The following is a 23,623-nucleotide window of genomic DNA, read 5'->3' as shown; positions in this document are numbered from 1 at the left end:
GCAAATCCAAAATGATGAAAGATTAAAGACCTCTGCAGACCTTGATACTGTTTGTTTGGTAAAAAAAAAGAACAAACACAAGTCTGCTTAAAAAAGAAAGGTTAGGTTTCCTAACATTAAATTATCATCCTTTCTGAGCAGAGGACCAAGAGGAATTTATTTTTCTATACTTGTGCTAAATTCTTCAAGGGTGGAAGTATCTTGAAGCCCCATTAAAGTAAGGCTCTTAAAATAAGCATCATCATCAGATTTATTGTGAAATAAAATTTTACTATTATTTTCACAAGTACAACTTTTATTTACAATACTTATGTTATTTTATATTCAGAACTTTCCCTGGAACTGTTATTAACATCTTCTGCCTAGAGCTTTTCCACAAATATCTTGGTATAGTCCTTTCTTTTAAATTCTGACTAGACAGCTATTAAATAAATGGAAGAAAAAGAGTTATACTTAATATTATTTTTCTGCATATAATACTTCCATCATAAGTCAATCACTTAATTCAGGAGACTCAGCAAGGAAACTCTGTGCAATTATTGTTCCTGGCCTCTAATTTTGGTCACTCTCTGCTTCCAAACTACCCACAAGGAGGACTGCCACACCTAGGAGCTCTCAGCTGCTCAGGATGGATGTTCCCACAAAGTCTTTAACTGATTTTTGTTAGACAGGAGGGTTGTAGTGTGTCATCCTTGGTGATGTTGAAAATCTGTCTGTGAAGGGTCCTGGGTGCCCCTGCTTGAACACAGAACTTGGGGCAGTGACCTCCAGAAGTCCCTCTCACCCTCAGCTGTTCTGTGTCTTTCCTTGTGGCATCAGGGACAGCTTGGATCAAGATCATACTGTGACATTTTTTTATGAAAACCTTAACATTTTCCTTCAAGGTTTTTAAAGATAGAGTCTTGACAGAACAGTTTCTGTGCAGAGGCAGATTCCTTATTGCAGTTTCATTCCAATAATTTCATCTCTGCCTATGTATTCTCCATGACTGAATTTCAAATGAGTATATTAAAGTATATTCATAATTATCAGTATAGCCAGAGCCTGAAAAAGCCATATTATATATGCTGAATTTATGGGAAGGAAAAGCAAAAAAGTATCCTTACTGTCTTAGATTCTTCCTAAGGCCTAATCAAAATGCACCTCATTGAATTCAAAATAGCTCTTTCTGAAAGAAAATAGTGACACAGATCCTGAAAATAACCCGGAAAAAAGGAATCTCCTATCTGACTGCTAACATATGTTCTGAAGAGACAGATCATCACATTAGATCTTACTATTCCCTATATTATTCCTAAATACATTACTTTCTCCATATTAATCCACTAGTAGCCTAGAAACATAAAAAGTTTTAAAGAATTAACAAATTTATGAACTGCATAAGTGACTGACAACTTTTACACAAATTACTTATTTAATTACTTAATTATGACATTGTGTAATATCCTATTATGTTGTATTTCCCTCCTGTTTTCCTCTCTGTTTTTCTTTACCTGGCATGAACTACTCCCAGTGACTTTAAACTACTCAGTTCTGAGGGCCAGAATAATCAGAGGACTGGAAATAAAAACAAAAGATAACTCTATGATAGAAGACAAAGGAATTGTGAATCAAAATGGGCTCTCAAGTAAAAAGCAAAAACCAGCATCAAAGCAGAGAGAGTCACTTCAATGAGAAAGTACAATGAAGAAAACTAACCTTATTTTTTTTGTTTCCTTCCTCCAGGTGTAGCTTGTGGTAATGATGATGTCAGCACAAGGGTGAAGGTTGCACATTTCAACCAGAAAACTTCATTACTAGGGAGGTCAGCTCCAGAGGAACTTGAAAATATGAATCTTGGTCAGCTGAGCTGGCCAGCAGAGTCAATCAAGGGAAAAATATAAAAAATATTCACATTTTAATTTAAAATATTATAAATCATCTTTAAGCGGAAAAAGCACTTCTCAGATTGCTTCAGGTGATGGAGGAGGTGCGGAGTTGGTCTTTAGTATTCTCTTGGATCTGTGAAAAGTCTCTCCATCTCACCTTGATGTCAGATATCTATAACACAGGCGTTTTGATTTGAACCAGCTATCTGGATGTCTTTTGCAATTGTCTGAGAAAAACAAGCACAATTTATTTAACCTGTATTAACACACCTACTTAAGGATAAAATTAACTGTGCTCTTCAAGTGCTCTCCCTTGGCTGAAGTAGATAGATGTGTTATCCCACACAAGTTAATATAGTTTTCAAAGCATGAACTGATAAATCCCACCTTGCCACCCCTATTTTCTCTCAGTCTTTTTCCACTGTTACCCATCTAAGCTCCAAGATTTCTGTGGCAACTTCTAAATTAACGTGGTGGTGTCTTGAATCAATCAACAAACTACCACGATGGCACTTTTGAACAAGCAAGGCCTTCTCCCACTTTTCAAACTCTCAGTGTGCTTGGAAATGCTTTCCTGACCCCAGAGATAGGATAATTTTGTAAGTTCTGTGCCACTAACAAGCTCTGCATCTTGGATGGTTGCATGGAGGGACACACTTTTGTGTCTGGTGCTGTTTGCACACACAAAATCCTGAGTTTCCCAGTTGTCACTGGTACTATCCAGCATTAATCCTTTCTACAACTCCTGCAACAGGGTTTTGGTTCCTCAGTACACTCTTTTCCAAAAACCTAACAACCAGACTTCGTTATTTTTACACAGTATAATCTCATTTCTGTGTGAGGAAAACACAACCAGGGAAACCCTTGCCTAAATTTTGCTCAATAAAATTCCCTAAAAGCAGCAAATTTATGCCCATTTCTCAGAGATCTGGCTTTGTCTAGAGAAAAACCATTCAGAAGGTGAGGGAAACGTCACTATGAAAACAATTTGGAAAACCTAAAAACCAAAGTAACTCTTTCAGTTCGCAGTTTTAATTTCAGTGTTTGCTTTTCTTACTTACCTTCTTCTGCTTTGGGGCCTGAGCCAATAGAAACTCTATTGACTTCAGAGAAACTGCCTTTTACAACCAAAAGAAAAGAAAAGAACTTGTGAGCCTAGATCAGGCTGCAGTGACATGAAAGCAAGATATTGTTTTTATTAGATCCAGGTAAAATCAGGAAAGTAAAATTATTTCCACTTGCCTCAAGGGAACGTTGACAATAATGACATTTTGCACTTCTGCAAGAGCATTGGGTTTACAAGCTGTGGCAATGTAAATCCCCTTGAGAGTTAGATTTTGGCCTTAAAACAAATTTTATCATCTTTTCAGTAATGTGATTGCATTGGGACCTTTGTTACCAGTGGAGAAATGTGACCAAAATGTCCTCTTAATGTCTGCAGTTGTGAAATATCCTGTTTGCATTGTACAACTCTCTGGAAGGAACGTCTTGCCTTGCAGCTGAGTATCCCATGCTCAGAGCTCAGTCATGTTTATAGTCTTCATGTTTTACAGAAATCCTGGAACTGTACAATACCAAAGGCAGTATTTGCACTGCCTTCTGTGGGGTTTTTTCCACTTCCCTCCTCTGGCTGTTTATGGAAAAAAACTTAACACTTATCTCCTTGAAATGACTTTACACTGGAAATAAATCGAGCCTAAATTCTGTCCTCAGATGAGCATGAAGTTTTTGCTGATAGAAATAATAAATTTGACTCACATCCTCTTGATACCTCTGCAGAGAGTGCCTAGGAAAAGCAGATGCTATCTGCTTTTCAGAAGTGGTTCTGCCAGGCATAGTCAAATTTACTTGTCAAGATGAAAATAATGAAAAATTAATCTTGTTGCCATTAGTGGAAAAAGGATAAAATCTTTTAAACAGATGCATCTTATTAAAAAAAAAAAAAAAAAAAGAAAAGAAAACTAAACCTTTAAAAATAATTCAACTTAGATTTTGGCAGAAGGAATTCTTCACGTACCTGGAAGGACCCAGCAGTGTTTGCCCAGGTTAGGACATGGTGTGCTTTCCTCCCTGTTTGTGTTTTCTCCCTTACCATCTGTGTTCTGTGAAAAGAGATTTCCATCTGGCCTTTTTAGATGCTAAAAACCAGGTAAACATGAACAAGGATTAGGTGGGAATGAGGAGTTTCTGCAGACATGAAGGATGAAGAGATTAAAGATGGTTCATATATGAAAAAAAAATCCTCGTGTCTAGAAAAGAATTTTTCAAAAGTTCTTCAATTTTTCATAATGGACAACCTGAAAAGAAAGTAAAAAAATATTAGTCAGTTTAAAAAAAATTAAAGATAGATGGATTATAATCATATTTGGAAGGTAAAGGAATTACAATTAACAAAATGTTCTAAAATTTCCATTAAATGTTGACAAGATCTCTTTCAGTTAAATGGTGAATCAAAGTGTTCAGTCAAAACAGAAAACTCAGGTTGTCTTGTAATGATGACTGTAACAATGCTTTCTGCTAATGATGAGGAAACAGAGAAGTTAAATGTAGTGTTGTACAGTTCAGTTCCTAAACAGAAAAAAAGACAAAACCCAAGTGTAAACATACCTGAATTTCTGTCTAGATTTCCTTCCCACAAGAGCTCTAGACCTGTCTGTAAGGATGTCAGAGTTCATCTGTTTCACTTACTCCTGTTATTGTGTAAAGTGTCAGAGAGTAGAATTATGACCTTTTAAACTGCCTTATAGAAGAGAAATGGAAAATATTGAAAGAGTGTCTTGGTTTCTTTATTCTGTTTTGATTTTGGTGGATTTTTTCTGTTTAAAACTCGAACTTTGCCTTAAGAGGCCCTTAGAGAACAAAGAATTTTTTGCAGGAGTAAATAAATGTTAGAAAATTAATTTTCATTTTTGTTATGACAAGAAAGGTCTTTACCAGAAAACAGGGAAAGACGAGGTAATACCATCAAAGAGTATTTGATCTCCTTCTTACATATTTTTTTGAGGAGTTTTCTTGAAAGTTAACAGCTGGAGACACTTAAAGTAATGTGACACTTGTGCAATTATGCATATTTTTGTAAGAAATTCTGAAGCAGACTATTCTGTTGTCAATTATGAATTTAATATAAACATAAACGTTGCAGCAGGACAACCCCAGCTAAGAGGGAGAAAAGGAATATGACAATCTTACAGACCTTTACACCTTCTATGACTATTAGTGACAGCAGAAAATTATCATAGCCACTATTAAAGCTATCTTAAATTTCATAATAACCTCAGTAAGACCAAGGACTTAATTTGCTGCTTTTTGAAGGAGGAATACCTGAGGCAGGAGGAGAAGAGAGGTGAAGTGCAGTAAGGAAAGTGTTCAATACTGCAATGTAAGAGAGAATTCTACCTAAACATAGCTTTTCAGGCATGTTTTGTGACCATGTGGAAAACACACCCACCCTTATCTTATGTTTATTTTAATAAAGTGTCATACAGATAAAGCACACAGGGAAAAACACCAATATTTATTTAAGAACTTTCCCACCCGCCTATATCCCTCACAGAGCACCCCATTGCAGTTCTGGCACTTAAATTTCAGAGTAAATGTCTGCACACAATAGCCTGCAAATGGTGATAACTAAATATTCAATCTGCTCTGAAGGCAGGGGGTTAGCACAATGGCATCTGCTCTTATATCTGTTCTCACTGTCAGCATGCAAAATGCAAAGAAACCAGAAGAGTGGGGAAAAAAAAATCTGGTGTGTTTAGTACAAATGACAATTACTATGAGGAAACAATGTCTCCTAATTTATTATCATGCTGGGATCCGTTCCCTTTGTGTTTATAAAGGAATTTAGTTTATAAGTGAAAACAGATTGCCTGGCTGTTTTGAGATAGAAATAAACAGATGCTGAACTGTTGTGAGTAATAGGGAGAAATTCCTATGAAATAGCTTGTCTTAGATCAATGACTCATCTTAACATCTTCATTTATAATGCCCACATCAGTGAACAAGGGAAGGGCTGCAGATGTCATTTGTCTGGATTTCTGTCCCCCACAAGATCCTATTCTCTAAACTGGATATGGGGGTTTGATGGGTGGGCATTTTTATGGATAAGAAAGTGGTTGGATGGTCCCACCCAGAGGGTCGTGGTCAATGGGTAAGAGCACTGATGGATAAGCTCCACAGTCTTAATAGCTACGCTATATAAAAAAGAAAAAGGTAAATAAAGATTTTTCTTCGGTAATAACATGAGGGCACCTCAAGAAGGAGCATTGCACTTAGAAACTGAGGGCCTTTGCACTCTACTAGAAAGCTGGAGTGCTGCTCAAAGAAACTTTACCTGAACAGTTAGTTGTAGACCAGGCTCTGAGGAAATATTTTTTGTTAACTTTTTCTTGTGAAGTGTCATAGCCTAACAACCAGGCATGAGGAAAAACAAATCAAGACCAAAAAAAAAGAAAAAAAAAAAAAAAGAGAAGCAAAAAAACAAATGTTGCCTGCTAAATATAGAAAAACAAAGATTAAATATGTACCTTCTATTATATTTTCCAAGGTAACTATTTTTTTTTAACCAGTACATAATTTCCATACATGATTGTGCAGTTGGTATGCACTACAACATTGGCTTTCTTTTAATAAAAAAGCCCCATTTCTTCAATGAGGAGACAGGAACCTGATGAGGAATTCTAAAATTAGAGCAGTTTCACATGAGCCCTTATTAAGAGTTATAAAAGTTTTGTCATGAAGTAATGCTACTCTGCAAAAGATAAATACCACAAGCTGTTATTCTCATTTAGGAGAGCTTGCAGCTAACTTGCACAGGAAAAAAAAATAAAAACATAAAAGCAAACCAGCACTTAAAACCCAAGAGTATTTGATAGATACATTTTGTGCAGGGAGGTTTTTTTCCTCTGTATTTCTTCTCTCTAGGTATTTTACCAGTAAGTTAAACTATAAAAATAAATCTCAGCCTGAGCAGAATGAACCTCACATTTCTTCCCAGTCAATCTTACACGTCTAGAGTGAATGCTAAATATTTTAAGCAGAAATTAATGAATTTTGCCACATTTCCAAGGCCTTCTTTCACTTGGAGTCAGCAGAGCAGTTCAGTGTGGTGCACTTTCTGCTTCACTGACCCTCTGTGCCCTGAGTTTCAGGCCCTGCTTAAGGCATGGCTTAAATTTTTGATGAGGAGGAGTTGGTGTCTGGATCTCAACAGCTCTGCCTTTGGGGTTGAGGCAGCAAGTAATAAAGAAATGAAAATATCTGTATTACACTCAAAAATTAGTCATCCTTGCATGGCTGAATCATGTTTGAATGATTCAGAAACATTAAGGGTTCCAGTAACCTGAGTGGAAAGAAAATTATTTTTATTTTTATGTAGCCCTTGATGGCGTTACAGGACTTGACTAAAGTGCAAATTTTAAAAGGTATTTTTAAATCCTGAGTATTGTTTTAGCTTAGCCACAGAAGTTTAGATGTGAGAATGATTAATGGAGAGTGAAAAGTTAATGCTGTTGCACATCAGATGAGAAAATTGTCATCTGGCAACCCGAATGGAAATGGTTCATTACGATGAAGCACCATGAGGGAGAGATTTTTTTTAAGAGATAAAGAAAGAGAAAGGAAATGACTGAAGAGAAGGAAAGGAGATAGCAGAACATTGTCAAAAAAAGAGCAATTCAGGAAAGCAAGGTGGATTTACTGACAGTTTTGGGGAAATGGCTGTGCTCTTCCTGCCATATGGGTTGGGATTGTTTCATCTGCCAAGGGCAGGATCCCAAAGAGGATTTTTGCTGCTTCTGCCTGGAGTAATGGTGGAAGTGGAAAAAAGCGAACAAAAGCAAAAGCAAAACCAACCAACCAACCAACCACCAAAAATCCCCAACAACAAATAAAAACCAATCAACCAAAAAAACCAAAAAAAAAAAACACCAAAACAAAAAACCCAAAACAAAAACAACAAAAACCAACCAACCACAAAAAAAAAAAAAACAAACCCAACAACAAATAAAACCAATCAACCAAAAAAAACAAACAAAAAAAGCCCAAAACAAAAAAAAAAAACCAAAACAAAAACAACAAAAAGCTACAGGAAGTGAAAAATTACTTAGAGATTTTGTCCTGATGCCATCATCATGGAGGACCCAAAGGTGGTTTAGGATCCTTTGCATATTCATTTGCCAGACCTTCCAGCCATGTGCAAAGGCAATCTTTCCCATACTGGCTTCTTGCACCAATTTGGAGAAGCCTGCAAAACCACTGGAAAAATAAAAAAGTAAAACACAGCAAAACAACAGCAAAAACAGTAAAATACCTTTAAAACATGACATAACTAATTTTTTTTTTTAAATTCCCCATGCAACTGTAGTGAAGAGGATTTAATCAAGCTAAGTCTTGCCTCAAAAATGAAGTTCAAATCAAGACATTGCTGTTAAGTACAATTAACACTGCTACTGCATGGCAAATTATAGAGGAATAAATACATTTTGATGAATTTACACTCATGTTAAGCAAAAAAACATGTGTTTCCTCACTGGTTAATTATTAAGCTTTTCTATAACAAAGATCACTAAGTAATATGTTAGAATATACAGTAAAATAGCCTATATTTTTCTTTGTAATTAGAGTTGAATGGTGTTCCTCATTTTTGTGCCAAACTGTTTATATTAAGAATGAACTTCTGAAAAAAAAAAAAAAAAAAAAAAAAAAATATAAGTAGTGATTACAGACAGAAGAAAAAAATTAAAGGTTCATGTTGAACTCTTCTCAACCTTTCCTGTGTTAAAGGCTGCATTACATTTTTGAATGCTTTCATCTCAGTAAAGTGTGGAAGTGTTTCTTCTCTATTGCATTTTTCTCACCAAAGACACTCTTTAAAACAAATTTAATTCTCACATGAAGAATTCTGTCTTCACAGAAACTTCATGACTGTCAACTTTTTTTTATGCCATTATTCCTGGATGCGACAGAAAAGAAAACAAGGCTTTCCCTTTTTCTGTCACCTTCTCCTATAAGAAAAGGAGGAATTTTGTCCCACACCCAAGTCTGAGGCCTCCCCCAGCTCTGAGCTCAGCTCACTCCCTTTTAGCAGGCAGAAAGGACCTCTCCTGAATGGGATTTGGCACAGCTGTATAGGGCTACCCCCTTTAACAGATGCTCTTGAAGAATTTTACATTTGACTGCCCTGAATTGTTTAAATCCATTTTACTTGCAACTGAAAGCCACCACAGGACTTCACCAAAACAGCAAACCTCCACAGGGAAGGTTTCATGGAGGCGTTTAAGCACAACACACACACGGAGGTATCACCCTCATTTTTATTTTGACATGATTTATCATCAAGCAGGATTTCCTTCTCCCCTCCAGCCTCCACAGAGCTGATACAAATTTTTTCGCAGCTGCCTTGTGGTATGACAAGCAGGAGGATTAATGACAGAGAACAAAAGTCCTCTTGCTACTTAACTGATAACTCCATCAGAGCAAAGTGTGTGTAAATCAATAACTCTGCCCTGCAGTGCCAGGGAACAGTTTGTCTGTGGGGCTGTGACATGGTTGAGATTCTAGTGTGGCACCAAAGGTGTATTATTATACTTCCTCCCAGCTGGCATGAACACATTTAATCAGTGAGGGTCAGTGTGGACGAATATAATGATTACTGTGAGGAAACAGCCCCTCCTCATCCACAGTCAACACCTGCATTTTATTTGCATCAATTTCATTTTAGCATCCTATTGAAGTTAGATCAAAGACAAACAATTATTGTCAGGTTTTTTTGAGCTCTTTTTTTTTTGCAATTTCTTTCTCAGCCAGCTCCACATCATACATTTCAAAATTCTTTCAGATTAAAATGGTAGGGTAATACCTGCACATCTTGTATTTGTAGAGTTATCAGTGTTTAAATTAGCAATCTGATAACAGCTGGGGGTAAAAACTGTGATAAAAGGTAGGTTTGCACACTTGCTGTGTACTGATTCTGTGCATACTTGTAATTATCTGAGCAGTCAATAAAATGAAACATTAGCTTCTTGTCAATCAATAGACTAAAATGTAATATCCATAGAATAATTTTTCTGTCAAAATTAATACACTTATTTCATTAATCCAAAATGCCCCTCCTTAGTTCTAAGAATACTGCCTATTTATATTGCTTTAAAAATGAAGTAAAGACATCTGAATGTCTTTATCTCCCTTTTTTTTTTCCCCTGCAATTTCTACTATATGGCAAAACATTAAAATAATGAAACCCCTACTTGTTCTAAATGCCTTGCTGCATGGGAACTGCAGGTAGAAATAATTTCTTTAGAGACAGAAACACTAACATGTTGTTTCTGGCCCTGGGGCTCTCTTTGACAAGTGTACTACCACTAAACACCTACTAAGCCTGTCCCCTTCAGAGATAAATTTGAGCAGAAATTGAAAATGTGTAGATGGGCACAGAAAGCTGCTTGGAGCATGGAGATGGTGAGAAATAATCTTGTCAATCAGTCTCATAATTCCCCACTTAACTGACACACATCTGCATTAATACATGGTTTTTGGTTGTTTTGTTTTTTTTTTTTCCCCTGGTCCCAGTAGTCTATCCAGGGGGAATTAAAGACTGAAATTAAAAAAAAAATGCTAAAAGGTGATTTACTGCCACATGAACACCAACCCTTCGCCCAGGGCAGTGTCTGGGATTACAAGGACTGCTGATATTTGTCAAAATGTGATTTCTCACCTGTAGCTTCACTCTGTCTCTCTCCAAAATAATGATCCAAGTGTTTTGCTGCCATTGGAACAGTGCTGGGCAGGCTCAAGGCTGCTGGGGACAGTGCTGCTCACACAGCAGTGCTTTGGTGGAGTCTGCTTCCAAATGGGTTATTGCTGCAGCTGGAACCAGAGTCATGGCTAGGACCCCTTCTCTTACAAACAATTTTTGTGACAGAAAACAGAGAAGGGCTTTCACAGGGTTACCAAGATGGCAGTGTCCCTCCTGGTGACCCCTGCTGAAAGATGGGGTGCTTTAATCCCTGTTGATTTGGGCTTTCTCCATTGACCTGTCTTTATCTCAACCCTAAACTTTTCACTTTTGCCTTTCCAGGTCTCTCTCCCCGGCAAGTGGCCTTGTGGGGCTGAGTTGCCTTCCAGGATTAAGCCACAATAAACAGAAAATAAATGCAAAACATTGGATACAGATCTTAAAAAGGGGGATTTGAGATCAGGAGACCTACGCTCTAGCAAAATGGTTTAATGTATTCATTTGCTGAAGTGACAGCAGCAAAGACATCCTGCACATTTAAACACACTCATAAATATTACTCCTAAGGTATTCACCATGAAATATTCAGCTTTTCAATCTTCTGACAACTGACTTTAGGACTATGGAACACTTTTCCCTTTCCACTCACAAATTCCAGGTATTTTTCACTGCCAAGACCTTACCTGGGCTTTGGGCACATCTTTTGTTTGTCTGCTGCAAATTGGAAAACTTTTCTTGCCCCTCACGGCTGTGCACTCAGGGTGCTTTAATGGATGATCATTTTCTCCTGTACATCTTCCTATTTCACTGACACTTTCTTTTCACCCATCTGTGAATATAAAGAGATGATCAAACACAAAAAACCACCAAAAATTCGAAAATATGTCATTTGGGAGGATAAACTGCATCAGGCCTCTTCATTAAAAAGCTGCATAACTGCCAGGTGAGATGAAGAGAAGCCAGAAAAACAGCTCTGATCACAGATGCCATTTAACAAATCTTCCTTTCATCTGTGTGAGTATTTACCTAAGACTTTGGTGACCTGAGTGTTGTTGAGCAGGATGAGCTAAGAGTAAGGAAAAACAAAAATACAAGATGAGGATACAAAAGTTTGCACTTTTTTCCTTGCTCCTTTAAACAGACTTCTGGGTTTTATTTCACTTAATTTTGCCTTCTGAGCAATAATTTTAAGAGATTTATAGTGTAGTGATACATGTAAGCAAAAGACTAAATCACTGTTGCAGCAATATTAATTCCTCAATGATTAAATGGTAGAACAACAACAGAAAAAAAAAAAAAAAAGAGTTTGAGTGTTTGAGTATTTAATAACTACAGATAGAAGCATCAAGTCAGGAAAATGGTAGATCTGGGTACATCAAGAGCAAAAGTTGTTTGGGTTTTTTGTGGAAATCTGCTCCCAGTTAGGCTATTAATGCAGTTGGAATGATGTTCATGACTAGGACCCCTTTCTTTCCAAACAGGTTTTTATAAAAGGAAATAGAGAAGACTTTTCACAGCATTAATAAGACGGCAATGTCCTTCTTGGCCCATAATTATGCCACTTAATACAGTTAAGTTTGTACTTAAGACTGCAAAGAAATCACATATTACACTTCCGTTTCAAAAAGCAGGTATTTAAACAGATGTATTTAAAAGAAAAAGGAATGTACTAACTCAGATCATTCTAAATTTGGGAGCTAAAATGTGGATGTCTTTATCAAAACTGTGGCTCGTTCCTCAACAAATCCAGAAAAATTAACTGGCATTCTGGTTAAACAGGGTCTTTCTTTGGTTGCTCGCCCAAAAGCAGTGAATTGTCTTAATTGCATTGCCAGTAAAATGGAAACTCTTAAAGAGTGAGAGGAGGAAGCAGCTGAATTCTGAGTGCTGCAAAAAGATGAGGTGTTTTACATCTTTGTCACAGCAGCTGAAAACAGAGGGTGGCAAGATGTCATTTTCAAGGAGGGGAAAGTTGACACGGCTATAAAGTTTAAAACTCACTCAGAAACCCCATTTCCTTCGTTTGTCCACGTTAGTAATGAGCCGCTGACCTTCTGCCAAGGCAGCTTGCCATGGTTACAGCGAGCATCCCGAGATAAAGATCCCAGGTTTATTGCAAATTTCGGTGCAGACACACAAGCCCCCCTGCAATAAGCTTAGTTTTGTGAGAAGGGGAGCAATCGGAGTGGATTTACGTAACAGAAACCAGGGAGTGGGGGGTGAAATTAAGCATTTTAGCAAGTCTAGGTGGTCAGGGTGATGGAAATAGCCTCAGTGATAAGGACTCTGCAAATAAAATCAGCAGGGATTTACAGCCTTCCAGCTGAAATTGCAATTTCTCACCAGGCATGCAGTTCATAGTTCCAGGAGTCAGAAGGCTTCCAGGTCAATCTCCTTCAGGCACCTGGTCTGTTCTGTTGTAAAAACATCTTTAAAAATAAAATACACACAAAAAAAAAATCCAAAAACAAATCCAAAGAACTAAAAATCACCAACCCCAACAACAACTTGAAAAAACAAAAGAAAACCCCAAAAACCAAAGCAGACCAAAAAGAAAACCAAAACCAACCAAAAAATCCAAACAAACAAAAATAACAAAGAAAACCCCACCGACTAAGCAACCCAGGTGTACCCATATTGGCCAAAATTCAAGAAAGGAATGAGCTTGTAATACACAAAGAAAAGACAGAAAATTTTAAAAGAATGGATAAGCTCCAAAGCTGGGGCAAGTAGAAATATCTGTCCAAGTATGGCCATTCTCTAAGCAGTGAATTTTTAACACATGCATATCTGGCCTATACATACTTTATCTTATTTTATATAATATATATATATTATATATATAAAAATATATATGTAATAATATATATTAAATAATATCTAATATTTATATATTATACATAAATATATATTATATATTATATACTTTATATATTATATATTATTTATATATTTTATATATAATATATATATTATATATAATGTATACATGTATATGTATATATTCATGTTTATACAAAAATTTATTTATTAAATTTAATGTATTTATCACATATGTATATTATATCTATTATACAATAATAGGTATATTATACATATTATTATATGTAATATATATCTATAATCTCTGCTATATCACACTTATCAACCATATCCACTAAACCCCTCACTTTTATTTCAGTATTTTCAAACAAGCCAATTTTGTATAATATTTAAGGTCTCGGTGCTGTGAGTTCTGACTTTTTCCTTTGAAGCTCATGGCACCTGCTGATTTCAGAACTGAAGGTACTATAGAGGTAATGGAAGTGTCAACCACGTTAAAATTACATTAAGCAAGAAGGAAAACAGTTTTTTAGGGAAAGCTTTGCTCTCCTAAAATGAGACATGCATAGTTTTAAAGGATCATGTGCATCCTGGAAGATAACTACTATTTCTGGATTAACTCTGCAACCAAGTGATATTTCTGAAGTTTAGAAATTATTAGTTTTAGGTATCACTTATGAGCCTGTATTAAAAGAAGGTAAGATGAAATACAGATGTAAATAATTTATGTAGGCACCTCAGTTCAGGTTTCTGGAAATTTCTTATTCCAGTAGGATGCTCAGAACTTAGAGCAAGTATGAAGAGAGCCACCAGAATTTGGACTGATCAGAGCTCAGGCAGAAGAAAGTAAAGAACTTATTTGAACTCCTGATGGTAATAGGCCAAATATACTGAGAATGTAAACAAATTAAACTCAATTAATGACCTATTAGTGGGCACAATTCTTTACAGTTTCATGTTTAAGGGGTTTAATGTTATAAAGCTAACAATTTATGAGTCACTATGTGAAATAAATGAAACAGCAATTGTGCTGAAATGTCACCCATTACATATTATAAATATTATCACGTGCCAATAACTCATCTACAGGGAGAAAACATCACTTTCTTAGCTGCAGGGGGAATTTGTTGAACTTCCCCCACAGTTTCTTCTGTTTGTTTAGACAATTTGGTTTTTATCCTAATGACTCTATAAGAAAACATTGTTGAAGGTCTGTAATTAAAATTACAGCATTTCTTATTAATTATTAACAGGTTTCTAACAGTAAAGATTAATTATAAATCAAGGCTTAAATTATCAGCCTTCCAAGAATTCCTCTACACAGACATGCCAGAGCTGGAGCTGGTCAAAGAAGCTTCAGGAGAGCTTTGTCCCATCAAAGCTCCCTGATCTAAAAGCTTGAAGTTTACTTTAGGCTCTTAGGTGATTCCAGGATAATTTTAGTTTTAGTTTACACTACATTTAGGAAGTGAAACTGAGGCAATATGAAATCCTTTCCAGAGAAATATTTTGATATCGCCTCTCCTGTTTGAGACTCCCCTTTTGGAATAAGTTCCACTTTGGTATTTTGTAATAGCATGTAAATCAAAAAGGAAACTTAAATTAGAAAAATTATTTGTACTGAACGTTTCTGAAGGAAAAAAAAAATCCCTTTGGAAAACTAAGAAAGTTGCTGTATGAAAAATGGGTTTAGATTAGAAGAAAGCATTTGGCATGCACAAATTCTTCTGTAAATTTAATTCCTATGCCCCCAAAAGAAATCACCCATCCATGAAGGGAAGGTTCCCCATCCCAAGGGAAAGCTTAAGGGGCAACCATGCAGCAACCCACCTCCTATCACTGCAGAGATTATTTGGTTTCTCTGGAAGTTCTCTGCTCAATTTTAATAAATGCAGTATTAAGAATTAAGCAACAAAAGCCACTTTAGAGCTACATTAAATTAGGTCTGCATTACAGTGGAACCCTTATGGCTGTTCTTGTGATGCTTTAAAATTAATTTTAAATGAGTTCATTGGTATTGGTGCAGCCACACTGGAGTGAATTGAGGGGACACTCAGAAAAATAAAAAAAAAAATCCATTGAATGTTGAGTACAGTTAGTGCGTTGTGTTTTCAAGCTATTTTTCCATTTCTGTAGATTTTCGTAAACCTACATCACTCAGACACATGAACATTTGAAGCTGAACAAGAGCCTTTTCACAAATCCTTAACAATTGTTTGACCTGCCCCTTTTTCTTTTATTTATCTTCCAAGAGTTATTTCAAATTACCTTTTCACTGGTTTGCGGCTGTCCTCCTACAACAGCTATCCTGTTTGAATTTATGAAGTGCAGACACTACCCCAGATAACAAAATCTGCTTTCCCTGACGTGTCATGCAGGCAAACATTTCCACATCAAGATGCCACTCTGCAGAAGAGAAAAGCAGGAGGATGAGAATTTTATAAGGGTTATTCTACCTCTGTTGTACATAATTCCTTAAATGCTGCATTTCAGACCTGAATAACGCAACACAATTACGTTTCCTTTGCCTCCTCAGCATGCTTTTATATCAGATTTTATTTCAAAGAAGGGATATCCTTGAGGTTCATGCATATAAGTACAGAGTTCCTATAAATTATATGAAATCTTCTCTGCAGTGTCGATGCCGTTTTCAAACATGGCAGGAATTGTTTTCTGGAGATTCCCTGGAAGAGCTGAGCAAACTTTAAAGAGCTGAGCCCCATGTCTAAAATTTTCATTGTCCTGTCCTAGGTGTAGCCTCACTCCACTCACAATTCAGAGTTAAATCTGAATTATTCAGATGATAAGGACCTAACACAATGATGCTTTTTCTTCCTTTTCTGTGAATCCTTCAAAGGCAAAACAAGCAAAAAAGATCTTTCAATTCCCTTTTCTAAGTATCTCTACAATCTTGGCAATTCAGAGTAGGATGAGTTTCCCAAAGTGAAAGATTAGGGTAATTTTAATCTATTAAAATATGTTGTTGTGAATGCTGCATGTCTACAATATAATTAACCTTTATTTTTAGATGCTTACATGGAAAGAAAAATTAAACCTTTTCTCTCAAATTTGAACAGGATTATTTTAACAACACTGAAAAGTTTTCCATTTTTAAATAGCAAATTATTTTAAAATTATCCTTTTTCATGGACATTTCTTAGCTTAGTTAAGACACATAGAGAAAAGATTTTTCTTGAAACTTAAAGATATCATATTCAAGTATTGTCATATTCAAATTAAGTACACAGAGGCCTGCATAAATTGCAGAGATTAAGTGAATAAGTAGTTTTCCACCTCATTTCTAGACACAGCACTTCCAAAGAGGTGGTGTTCCTCCCAGCTGTGGTTCAGCAGTCTGATTTGTGTTAAGTTACCCAGTCTTTTTTGTTCTTAACATGTGGTTCCATGCAGGTGTAATTGCCGGACTGGAGAATTTTGGACTTTGATGCCTCAAAATAGAAAATGCAGGAATTTACTTTTTGTAAAAAACTATTGTTGTACATAATAAGAAACAAACTATTTTTTTTCTAGATCTCATTAAATAATCTAGCAGCAGGCCCGCCAATTTTCCCCATTTTCTTGTCTTTTTCTCTTTGACACCTTTTAAAATAAACATGCAAACATATTTTTGCCCAACTCCTGCCCTACAAATTCCTCAGCAAACAGAGCGTAATTCTCAATATTCCAACCTGATTCTTTTGGGTTTACCATTAATTTGGCCATAAACATTAAAAGTGAGCAACACCTGAGAGCCAAAATATGAGCTCTGTTCCAGCCTGCAATAATTTGATATTCACAATTTTGTTTTTAAATCTTGACCCTTTATTATTATAATTAGCATTATCATTATAAATGAATTATTATTGTTGGTTTGTTATTATTGTTTTTATTAGTAGTAGTAGTAGTACTACTACTACTATTATTACTGTTATTACTATTATTACTATTATTCCACTATTCAAAGACATGCCTCCTCTTAAAAAAAAACTTAATTATTCTGCATCTACATTTTGATGGATTTCTTGACTCTAGACTCACACAGACTTTTCATCTCCCTCTGTGGCCCTATTCTCAATGACAGAATGCTAAATACCACCTTGTTTATTTTTAATGGATGGAGAAAACTCTTAGATTTTCCAGGCAGTATGACTGGTACACGTATTTAAGATGTCTCCTGGTGGCTACACTCATGATTCAACACTAACAGTGGAAAAAAAAAAATAAAAAAAAGCACTTCAGACAGTTCCACTTCCAAGACTTGAAAGTTGTTGGATGTCTCACAACACAAATTTACTTTCAAAATATTTCCTCTGAAGCTTTAACCTGTATCCTCCTGTGGTGAAGAGATTAAACATTGCCTTCAAAGGGAAACAGGAGTCTTCAGTTAAATAAAACAAAGTGTAAATGAAAAGCACTTTGCAAGGCTAAAAAAAAAAAAAATGAATAAAAAATAATTTTAAACAAATACTTTTGATGTTTTTTGTTGTCTTCCCCAGATAAGAAAGTTTTATTTTTGTCTGCTACAAACCTGTTTCTTTGGCTCAGTTTAGCACATTATATTTTGGGATTAAAATATGGCTTTTTTTTCTTTATTTAAGAAGTGGGTGGTACAGCAACAAAATAAAACAAATAATTTCCTTATTTTTACTGTAGGGTAGTACCAGTGTAACCTCACACTTCTGTACATGCTCCTTTAAGCACTCTTTCACAGATTCTCTTTATAAAAATTAAAGTACTTTAATCAGCCTTTGCTACATATTTGCCACTCTTTCATCAAGACAGAGATGTAGAATTCTTTGCACTAGAATTTCTAAAATTCTTGGAGAGCAAAAGCAAAAATATATCACTTCTATGCTGCCTATTGCTTTTTTTATGCTGTTTGTCAGTATCCAACTGGCTTCTCAATTTTGCTTGAAGTACCCACTATGTACATCAGTTATTCAGCAGCAGAAACTATTAACTGTGATTACTCTATTTTTCCATCCCTTGCAACAATAGGCCACACACAGTAGTTAGCAAGCAGCCATAAAAAAAAAAAAAAGAAAAAAAAAAGAAAAAAAAATAAAATAGGGCTTCCGAGATAAGTTTTCCGTGGTTGGAACCTCTGAGTGATTTACAGACTATGCTCTAAAATTGTAGAGATAATTCTACTTCACCAGATCACTGTCAAAAACAAAATAGATCAGAAGACACAGAATTTTACTTGGACTCATTATGCGGAGCCTTTGCTACTTCTGATCTCCTTGGGCTGTCAATATCATCAAGCATTTTACTCACTTACTTTTAAAATTCTTTTCCTGTGTCTCTAAAAAAAACCCAAAACCTTCCATCAACCAAAGAAATCCAGAAAAAAACTAAACAAAACAAAGCCAGAAAAAATACTGATAAATAAACCAAAGCAATTAAGCAAACTAAAAAACCTACAATAAACAAATGCTTTAGCTATGAAACTGATATTATGGATTTGCTCAACCAATACTGTGTAATATTATGTATAAGATATATATTCCAAATATTTTCTAATTACAAGAATAAAATAAAAATAAAACAAACCTTTTCTTGTTTAACTCTGGTTGTTAAATTTCACATTAGTCTGCATTCTTTCAAGCTGTGCTTCACCATTACATACACCAAACTTAAGCAGTTAAATTTTGAGCCTTATTTGACTCAGACTCTCTCACTCCTCAAAAAAAAAAAATCTGGAGTTGTTTGGTGTCCTTAAATAAGCATTTATGAACAGAAATGCATTTTGGGGGGAAACACAAAACTTCATTCCTGTAAATAATGTTATACACCTTACTACACCTCAGATTTTTTTTTTTTTTTTTTTTACTATTTAACTATAAAAATGTTTTTCATATCAGGTCACAGGTGGAACTACAACATCTGGTGGCAGCACTCAGCCAACCATACAGCTCATGCTCTCAGAGCAAATGCAAAATAAATAATACTCTGTGTCCTTTAATCATCTTCCTCATGTGTTGAGCCATTGCTGAACTGATGGAAATGAACAGGATGAATACATTTTAAACAATAATAAACACATTCATGGAAAGCACGCACATCATGTTTAAAAATGGTCCAGATGAAATATTCTTCTCAGGGTGCCCTTAAACAATGCATGATTGGCAAAGAACAGAATCTTTTTCTCCCAATTCATTCTTTTCTTTCTCTGAGATGGAAATAGCCTCTGATGAATATGTGTCCTGAAGGCAAATCGTGCATTTCATCAACCAGATAGTTCCTCTTAATCTTAATTTTTATTTTTTATTCTTTTTTCTCATATTTTACCCACAAGACTGGGAGAGGGAGACAAGAGGGCCAATAAAGGCTGAGTACTACAGGTTCAGAAAAGAACATAAATATGGAGAAAATGGCTTCTTACACATGTGTAAGCTGTCTGTTTATATAATTATAGACACATAGATAAGAGAAGCAGAAGGCTATTTCAGTCCTCTCTGTAAATTTTTGTGTTTGCACTTTTTTTTTTATTTTTTGTTTCTCTAGATCTAGACTTTTTTGTTTATTTAGGGTGTAATTTCAACAGTTTGCCATGTCCTAAGTCCCCCTTCCCAATCCCCCCTTAAAGCAGGAACAAAAGAAATATTTTCAGGAAGTCTTGGCAGTGCCATTCATAAACAATTGTATAAGGAGAAAAAGGAATACTCCTCAGCAAAATTATTTTCAGTATTCAATACATAACATCTTTATTTCTGCCAAATCTGGAATTGTGCTACATTAAAAAAAATAAGCTGAAATCAGTGGCATTGCCAAAGAAGAATGTAAACTTCAGTACTATATGTTGAAAATATTGAAGTATAGAAAAAAAAATAATTAAATTAACAGTAATTGAAATAATATGCCAGTCATCATTCTTTTGGATATATCCTTTTTATTTTAGTTGACTTGGAAGGATCTCATTATCCAAAATATATTGAAAAATAACAAATTTACCCAAGTCACTTAAGACATTTTTCTACAAATTAGAATACTTTTTTATTGGTTGCCTTTGGATGTAGGAGTAGAATTTTTTCCAATACAGGGTGAATTGGGAAATCTAATTGTAAATGTAAAATTTAATGAATCTAATCTTGGTATGTTATGCTGTTCCATGCCATTAAAATCTAGTAGTCTTAAAATTACTTCCAAAATCTGTGTATTGATTTCCTACTCAAGAGTTTTTACTTCTTGCTCAGGTTTTCTCAAATTCAAATTGGCCTGCATCAAAAAAAGTATTAGCACACATTATGTAACTTTATTGTTTTTAACTTCCATATTCACACAGCAATATGGAAGATTTTCAGTCTTCATTATTTTGTTTATTTAGATTCAATTTAAAGTAGCAAAAGAGTGACATTTGCCATTCTATGGCATTTTATTATGTTCTGCAACATATGAGCCAGTCCCTGACAGACTCATTAAATTGTTCCATTTTGTAAAGTCCATTCTCATTCTGGGAGTATTTTTACTGCATTCTCTTCAAGTTCCTCAAAACAAATAATAGATATTTATGGAGTTTTAATATTTATAATTATTTTACTTGACCAAACTGGTATCAAAATGCTGATATTTATAATTTTACACATAAATTATGATTATTTCTTTATCTGATTTTGTGGTTTCTATTTAATTAATGAGAGATTAATGTGTCCTGCTTTCAATACAAAGCTGTAACAAACATTCTCATTATTTAAAGACCTTTACCTGACACAAGCTGCACAACTGAACAACCCACTTTGCAATTATTGAACATTTTCTACAGGTCAATTTATATTTATTTCGTATTTTCGTGGTAATGGATTTAGAATCCCGAAAATGAGTGGCTTGCATGCTATATTGACAATTATTATTATTATCATTTATAAGCCAAATAAATTGATAATATCTTGAGTCATCTTATAGATATATTTCAACATGTGCAACTGGTTTTTACTTATGTTCTTGCATTGGTTTGGACTTTCAAGCTGCTTTTTTTAAAAAAATTAATTATATATTTTGAATAATGTACTTTTCTTCTCTTTACTTTTAAAGAAAAGTTGAAAAATATTTCAAGACTCATCTTTATTAGGACTTGCATGTGTCATGAGCTGATTCCATCTTTTGAGAGACAACCTCACTGGTAATAATTTAACATTCCATTGTATCCTCACGCATAGTGACAATATTTTTTTATATCTCTTCTTTCACATATATAATGTCAAAACCATATGCCAATCTCATTTCTCCTGCCTGCCAGAAACGTAATAATGTGCTTGAAAAAGATAAAATACCAGAACTAGTATCCAAGTTTATTCTAATCAAGTAAATGGCCCTTTATAAAAGACAATAATGACAGATTCATGTACTAGAAGGAAATTCTAAGTAACCTCAGAAAGTTATTTTACAAATTAAAACATTCATCTCTCAAAACAAAGAGGATGAAAAAACATAATTCACAGGAGATGTCCTTTTAGGAGTCAAGGACTAGATCTCAGTAAATCTTTGAGATTGGCAATCATTCAAAAATGTGAGAATTAGATTTTTAGACTTCCCAGTACACACCATAAAGACTTATGTGTAAACTTTCATGTAAATGCCTTCTTGTGTTGTGGACTAAAGTACTTAGATCTTTACCTACAACTGCAAATTTCTTCTAATTACCTGATACTGGGTGTTCAAAAATAAAAGTTTGGCAGTAAAAATATACTTAAGAGGTGCCTCAAATTCACACAAGAATTTCACAAAACGTTAGAGAAGATCTGCCCATCACCTTTTTATTTATTTATTGTAATTCCTAATAAAATGACCATAAATACAGTTCTATGAACAGCAAAGAAATGCCATGTCATAAATTGACAGCTTCAAGATTCTTGGTTTGTTGAGTGATGCTATGAGTTATTCTATATTTATTTCTTGCCATTTCAAGGCAGTGGTGGCTTGGGACCTGTTTTCCACAGTCACTCTGGTTATTCTCCCAAGTGAAGGGAATATTAGGCATTGTGGATGTGAAGCCGGTGTTGAACAGGCCAGTTCTTTGTCACAGGAGTTTCATCTCAAATCTTGTCCAGCTCACAAACTCGTGATCAAATCCATGAGAATTTGAAAACAGAGGCACCGTTTGTCTCTGCTTTTGGTATTGTATTTTACCTTTCTTCAGGAAGAACTCTGTCCATTCTCTGGTTAGAGTTTTGTGAGTTCAGTAGAAAGAGACTACATGGGTTATACTTGTATACAGACAAAGGTAAAATGTGGATTTTTTTTGTTGATATTTAGCCAGACTGGGTGGTTCCATCTACTAATTTCTGTTATTTGGTTTGGAATATCTTTGTCAAAGAGAAAAAAAAATAATCCCCAAAAGCTGGCTTCTCCTTTGTTACATCCTTGTCCATAAAGTGTCCATAGTTTATTCACCAGATTTATGCCTAAAATCAGCAAAACATGAAAGCTGGATGTGTTATTCTATTATTTATGTTCTGGGGCAATGGGCTCAGCATTACTTTGCAAGAACTGGTTCTGATCCTTACTCTGCCCTGACAATTCCCAAATCCGTGATATTTATTTGATTCCTTGGCTATACCAATGTTGTCCTGCAATAGAGGACAAACACTTCTGTATATTTTGCTTATTGCCCTCTGTGGATATTTTACATTTAAATTTACGATATTTTATAGGATTTGAATAGTGAGACACAAATCCATCCAGGCCTTGCCAAGAGCTATTTTTAGCTTTTCCTTCACTCTCAATTCCCTGCTAGGTGTATGTGACTGGAATTTAGCCAAAGCATGATTTATGTTGCAAATAGCAGGTGTGATTTAGGAATGGTGACCCCATTATTCTATTATCACTGATGGGCTCTACAGTCATATAAATCTCCCCACAAGAGCAACAGAAGACATAATGGGAATATGGCTGTCCTAACTATTATGCCATTAAAATATAGAAGGAGAGGATGCCTAGTGAAGAGGTGTTTCATTTTGTGGAGATATCATGAATCAAGTTCATCTTTTACAGATTAAAAAAAAAACAAACAAACAAAACAAAACAAAAAACAATCAAACCTCATATCAACCAAATAATTTCCCTGGTTCAACAGGACTAGAGTTTGAATAATGAAATTATCTTAGAGCTCTCTCCAGGCAGTTGTACCATGGAAATAATTTACACAGATGTTAATAAAATCTGCCTGGGTGGGACTTTTGATGAGGAAGTCTAAGAGAAC

Source organism: Motacilla alba, chromosome Z (assembly GCF_015832195.1).
Source record: "Motacilla alba alba isolate MOTALB_02 chromosome Z, Motacilla_alba_V1.0_pri, whole genome shotgun sequence".
Lineage (NCBI taxonomy): Eukaryota > Metazoa > Chordata > Aves > Passeriformes > Motacillidae > Motacilla > Motacilla alba.
This window is presented reverse-complemented; position numbering follows the sequence as displayed.